The sequence below is a fragment of the Cyclopterus lumpus genome, chromosome 12 (genome assembly GCF_009769545.1).
Source record: "Cyclopterus lumpus isolate fCycLum1 chromosome 12, fCycLum1.pri, whole genome shotgun sequence".
In the NCBI taxonomy this organism is placed as follows: domain Eukaryota; kingdom Metazoa; phylum Chordata; class Actinopteri; order Perciformes; family Cyclopteridae; genus Cyclopterus; species Cyclopterus lumpus.
The window spans coordinates 418467-425966 of NC_046977.1; the positions used below are offsets into that span (position 1 = coordinate 418467).

Sequence of the window (7500 nt, forward strand, 5' to 3'; positions counted from 1 at the left end):
CTCTTCGCCTCCTCGTATGAATCCTCGACTAGAACAGAAATGTTTGTTCTCCTTTAACAAGATTGTGAATTATTAATAAGATCTGAAGCCGTAACACGATTGTTGAGGCGCTTACTGGAAGTGTGTGTCTGCACATCTTTATATCCAATTTAATGGGATTCACATAGATTTCAGAGGGACATCATAAAGACAGCACCCCCCCCCGCCCCCCCCCCCCCCCGTGCCCCCCCTCTTCTTACCGCCCAGGTGATCCATACAAATGAAATAAAAAACTAAATATGAATACTAAAAGCTGGATGACGAGGCTCCTTTAACACATTGTTCTGTAATCAGTGTGATGGGAGGGATCAATACTCCTGATAGGGGGGGGGGTACACTAAACTATCTGACTGTAACTAGGGTGGGAACCATCTATCTATCTACATATCCATCCACCCATCCATCCATCCATCCACCCATCCATCCATCCATCCTCCCATCCATCCATCCTCCCATCCATCCATCCATCCATCCATCCACCCATCCATCCATCCATCCATCCATCCATCCATCCATCCATCCACCCATTCATCCATCCATCCATCCATCCACCCATCCATCCATCCATCCATCCACCCATCCATCCATCCATCCATCCATCCTCCCATCCATCCATCCATCCATCCATCCATCCATCCATCCATCCACCCGTCCATCCATCCATCCATCCATCCTCCCATCCATCCATCCATCCATCCATCCATCATCCATCCATCCATCCATCCATCCATCCATATCCATTCACATCCATCCACCCATCCATCCATCCATCCATTCACATCCATCTATCCATCCATCCATTCACATCCATCCATCCATCCATCCACACCCATCCACCCATCTATCCATCCATCCACCCATCCATCCATCCATCCATCCACCCATCTATCCATCCATCCATTCACATCCATCCACCCATCCATCCACCCATCTATCCATCCATCCATTCACATCCATCCATCCATCCACCCATCTATCCATCCATCCATTCACATCCATCCATCCATCCATCCACCCATCTATCCATCCATCCATTCACATCCATCCATCCATCCATCCACCCATCTATCCATCCATCCATTCACATCCACCCATCTATCCATCCATCCATTCACATCCATCCATCTATCCATCCATCCATTCACATCCATCCATCCATCCATTCACATCCATCCACATCCATCCATCCATCCATCCACCCATCCACCCATCCATCCATCCATCCACCCATCCATCCATCCACCCATCCATCCATCCATTCATCCACATCCATCCATCCATCCATCCATCCATCCATCCATCCACCCATCCATCCACCCATCCATCCATCCATCCACCCATCCATCCATCCATCCATCCATTCATCCACATCCATCCATCCATCCATCCATCCACCCATCCATCCATCCATCCACCCATCCACCCATCCATCCATCCACATCCATCCATCCATCCATCCATCCACCCATCCACCCATCCATCCATCCATCCATTCACATCCATCCATCCATCCACCCATCTATCCATCCATCCATTCACATCCATCCATCCATCCACCCATCTATCCATCCATCCATTCACATCCATCCATCCATCCATCCACCCATCTATCCATCCATCCATTCACATCCATCCATCCATCCATCCACCCATCTATCCATCCATCCATTCACATCCACCCATCTATCCATCCATCCATTCACATCCATCCATCTATCCATCCATCCATTCACATCCATCCATCCATCCATTCACATCCATCCACATCCATCCATCCATCCATCCACCCATCCACCCATCCATCCATCCATCCACCCATCCATCCATCCACCCATCCATCCATCCATTCATCCACATCCATCCATCCATCCATCCATCCATCCATCCATCCACCCATCCATCCACCCATCCATCCATCCATCCACCCATCCATCCATCCATCCATCCATTCATCCACATCCATCCATCCATCCATCCATCCACCCATCCATCCATCCATCCACCCATCCACCCATCCATCCATCCACATCCATCCATCCATCCATCCACCCACCCATCCATCCATCCATCCATTCATCCACATCCATCCATCCATCCACATCCATCCATCCATCCATCCATCCACCCATCCATCCATCCACCCATCCATCCATCCATCCATCCATCCATTCACATCCATCCACATCCATCCATCCATCCATCCACCCATCCACCCATCCATCCATCCATCCACCCATCCATCCATCCATCCATCCATCCATCCATTCATCCACATCCATCCATCCATCCACATCCATCCATCCATCCATCCATCCATCCATCCATCCATCCATCCATCCATCCACCCATCCATCCATCCATCCATCCACCCATCCATCCATCCATCCATCCATCCATCCATCCATCCACATCCATCCATCCATCCATCCATCCATCCATCCACCCATCCATCCATCCACCCATCCATCCATCCATCCACCCATCCATCCATCCATCCATCCATCCATCCATCCACATCCATCCATCCATCCATCCATCCATCCACCCATCCATCCATCCATCCATCCATCCACATCCATCCATCCATCCATCCATCCATCCATCCACCCATCCATCCATCCATCCATCCATCCATCCACCCATCCATCCACATCCATCCATCCATCCATCCATCCATCCATCCATCCACCCATCCATCCATCCATCCATCCATCCACCCATCCATCCATCCATCCACCCATCCATCCATCCATCCATCCATCCACATCCATCCATCCATCCATCCATCCATCCACCCATCCATCCATCCATCCATCCATCCATCCACATCCATCCATCCATCCATCCATCCATCCATCCACCCATCCATCCATCCATCCATCCATCCACATCCATCCATCCATCCATCCATCCACCCATCCATCCATCCATCCATCCATCCATCCACCCATCCATCCACATCCATCCATCCATCCATCCATCCATCCACCCATCCATCCATCCATCCACCCATCCATCCATCCATCCATCCATCCATCCATCCATCCATCGAGAACGGACATGAACCTCCAGCAGGAGCCATGTGGAGGACCTTCTCACTTTCATGCTCAGTGGGCAACGCAGCCGGCAACGCAGCCGGCAACGCAGCCGGCAACGCAGCCGGCAACGCAGCCGGCAACGCCTCGACGCAACTTCATCAAAGCAACAATCAAATAATGGTTCATTAATATGAAATTATCTCTGCGTGAAGATTAATGGCGCTACAGAGATGAAAGTGTTTTGGATGATGGATGGGAGGAGGCGCTGATGGATGGGAGGAGGCGCTGATGGAGGAGCAGCGGAGCTCATCCGCTCCGTCTCTAATGAGAAATTGAGTGTTGAACAATACATGTATTACACAGATGCATTGTGGGCCGTCAGGTAGCTGCTTATGAATGAATGGAAACAGAAACGTCTTCATCTTCCTGTTTACTCACATCTTCACTGCGTCATCAAAATACACTGAAAGTACTCATTATGCAGAACGATGTATTTTATAATTATTGATGCATTAATGTGATCATCACTTTAAAGGTGGAGCTCATTTTAATTACTTTATGTAATCTATAATAAATCATATGTATGAGTTGAATCTGTAAAGTAACTAAATCTGACAAATAAATAGTACAATATGTAGAAGTATAATATCTATAATAATTCAATAATAATATCCATAAAAATATCAATAATCATTCTATAATAATATAATAATACCCATAATATAATCTATACAATCTAGAATAATATCTAGAATAATTCAATAGTATATATAATAATTCAATAATAATATCTAGAATAATTCAATAGTATATATAATAATTAAATAATAATATCTAGAATAATATCTATAATAGGAAATCTAATAATAATAATGTTTTTATTTAAGTAAACACATTAATTAAATAAACTAGTATACTTACACATTCTAGTCTGTGCTCTTGTGTTAAAGTAAGGAACATGTTTTTATATATGTATAATTATTTTAAATAATACATACATGGAGCCAGTGCAGAGCAGCTAATACAGGAGTCATGTGATCTCTTTTCTTAGTTTTTGTGAGTACACGAGCTGCAGCATTCTGGATCAACTGGAGGGATTTAAGAGACTTATTAGAGCAGCCTGATAATAAGGAGTTGCAGTAATCTAGTCTGGAAGTAACAAACGCGTGAACCAGCTTTTCTGCATCTTTTTGAGACAAGATGTGCCTGATTTTTGAAATGTTACGTAGATGAAAAAATGCAATCCTTGAGATTTGCTTAACGTGGAGTTAAAGGACAAGTCTCGGTCAAAGATAACTAGAGATTCTTTACAGTGGTGTTGGATGCCAGGGCAATGCCATCTACAGAAACCACATCACCAGATAATTGATCTCTGAGGTGTTCAGGGCCAGTAAAATAACTTCAGTTTTGTCTTGTTTAACATCAGGAAGTTGCAGGTCATCCATGTTTTTATGTCTTTAAGATATTCTTGAATTTTAGCGAGCTGGTTGGTCTCCTCTGGTTTGATCCATAGATATAATTGAGTATCATCTGCATAGCAATGAAAGTTTATGCAGTGTTTCCTGATAATATTGTCCACATGAGATGAGTCCTTTATCAGCACTAAGGTCTAACAAAATAATAATAACTTTTAACATTTAACATGGTAACATGGTAACAATGTAACAACATAACTATTTAACTATTTAACATTTAACTTTTAACATTTAACATGGTAACATGGTAACAATGTAACAACATAACTATTTAACTATTTAACATTTAACTTTTAACATTTAACATGGTAACATGGTAACAATGTAACAACATAACTATTTAACTATTTAACTATTTAACATTTAACTTTTAACATTTAACATGGTAACAATGTAACACTGTAACAACATAACTATTTAACTATTTAACATTTAACTTTTAACATTTAACATGGTAACAATGTAACAATGTAACATTGTAACATTGTAACAATGTAACAACCCTAACAACCACACTCGCTCTAAATATGTGTAAAAAAGTCAACTTTCAACATATTTGTAGTTTTCAGCAACAAACAACGCCATCATCATCCCTGATGAGAGGACCGTGGAAGATGAACCCCAGGAGACACTGAATGGATGCTTCTACTGACACTGTTACACATGTTCAGTGCTGTCAGTGACATTGAGATGGAAGATGAACCCCAGGAGACACTGAATGGATGCTTCTACTGACACTGTTACACATGTTCAGTGCTGTCAGTGACATTGAGATGGAAGATGAACCCCAGGAGACACTGAATGGATGCTTCTACTGACACTGTTACACATGTTCAGTGCTGTCAGTGACATTGAGATGGAAGATGAACCCCAGGAGACACTGAATGGATGCTTCTACTGACACTGTTACACATGTTCAGTGCTGTCAGTGACATTGAGATGGAAGATGAACCCCAGGAGACACTGAGTGGATGCTTCTACTGACACTGTTACACATGTTCAGTGCTGTCAGTGACATTGAGATGGAAGATGAACCCCAGGAGACACTGAATGGATGCTTCTACTGACACTGTTACACATGTTCAGTGCTGTCAGTGACATTGAGATGGAAGATGAACCCCAGGAGACACTGAGTGGATGCTTCTACTGACACTGTTACACATGTTCAGTGCTGTCAGTGACATTGAGATGGAAGATGAACCCCAGGAGACACTGAGTGGATGCTTCTACTGACACTGTTACACATGTTCAGTGCTGTCAGTGACATTGAGATGGAAGATGAACCCCAGGAGACACTGAGTGGATGCTTCTACTGACACTGTTACACATGTTCAGTGCTGTCAGTGACATTGAGATGGAAGATGAACCCCAGGAGACACTGAGTGGATGCTTCTACTGACACTGTTACACATGTTCAGTGCTGTCAGTGACATTGAGATGGAAGATGAACCCCAGGAGACACTGAGTGGATGCTTCTACTGACACTGTTACACATGTTCAGTGCTGTCAGTGACATTGAGATGGAAGATGAACCCCAGGAGACACTGAGTGGATGCTTCTACTGACACTGTTACACATGTTCAGTGCTGTCAGTGACATTGAGATGGAAGATGAACCCCAGGAGACACTGAGTGGATGCTTCTACTGACACTGTTACACATGTTCAGTGCTGTCAGTGACATTGAGATGGAAGATGAACCCCAGGAGACACTGAGTGGATGCTTCTACTGACACTGTTACACATGTTCAGTGCTGTCAGTGACATTGAGATGGAAGATGAACCCCAGGAGACACTGAGTGGATGCTTCTACTGACACTGTTACACATGTTCAGTGCTGTCAGTGACATTGAGATGGAAGATGAACCCCAGGAGACACTGAATGGATGCTTCTACTGACACTGTTACACATGTTCAGTGCTGTCAGTGACATTGAGATGGAAGATGAACCCCAGGAGACACTGAGTGGATGCTTCTACTGACACCGTCACACGGAGGGTTGTGTCATCTGGACGGAGCGAAGCATCAGATTGAAATGAGTCTTGAATGTCTGATGAAGACGAGGATAAGTGACGTCCTTCACCTCCTTTGTCTTCCTCTGATTCTCTCTTACGGGACTTTATTGTCTCCACTGTTTCCTGCAGACACAAATCACTTTAATCATTTCCCTAAATAAGCAGCAGAACGCACGATGAGGATTGATTGCCAGAATATTTTTGAAAAAGCACAACAAGCGCCAGGCGGCCGAAGTTCCAGCCGATCAAACTCGTATTAAGAAAGCGTCGGCGGCGCTCCGGCTGACGGCCTCCATCGTAGATGATGTCGCCATCTGTGAGCTCACGAGCGTATGAAGAAGAGCATCTCTATCACTCTCCACTGGGCATTCATATGCAACACCACCACGTGGCTATCATATCTTAGAATGCACAGAGAAATTGAATTATTAAGTTTCAGTTCAGATCAAATATGACATATAATAATCAACATTAACATGAATTAATTTAACATTCACAACATGAAGAGGAAATGAGCAGCAGAAGATATAAATTATTGATATTGAAGAACTGGATCTCGTGTTAAAAGACGCTTCAATATTCAATAATAAAATATAAATATAATATAATTATATGTAGGCTCCTCTAGATTTATGTTAGCGGATGGAATGGATACACCCGTGTTTTTAAGCTAAGCTAACCACCAATATATAGTAAATATAAAATAAATACAATAAAATATGAAAGTAAATAAGTAAAAGTACACAGAGAACAAACACACAAGTAGAAGCATTTCTGTTTAAGCAAAACATGTATGTTGCTTGTGGAAAATATGAAATATAAAGATTAATAAGCTACAATAAAAATACAAAAATAAATACAAAAATGCAAAAAATACAATAAAATAAAAAAAAACTATATGAAGAAATAGCTCAAAATAAATGAAAACATGTCAT

General features: G+C 43.0%; 1 long non-coding RNA gene across 1 annotated transcript in view; it reads left to right on the plus strand.

Annotated features, from left to right (window-relative positions):
- Positions 1-7500, plus strand: part of LOC117740246 — a 16218-nt gene that overhangs the window by 6569 nt on the left and 2149 nt on the right. The window contains exon 3 of the long non-coding RNA XR_004610599.1: positions 5115-7500. This exon is cut by the window's right edge and continues 2149 nt beyond it. This is a non-coding gene — a long non-coding RNA (uncharacterized LOC117740246). The remainder of the gene's footprint in view (positions 1-5114) is intronic.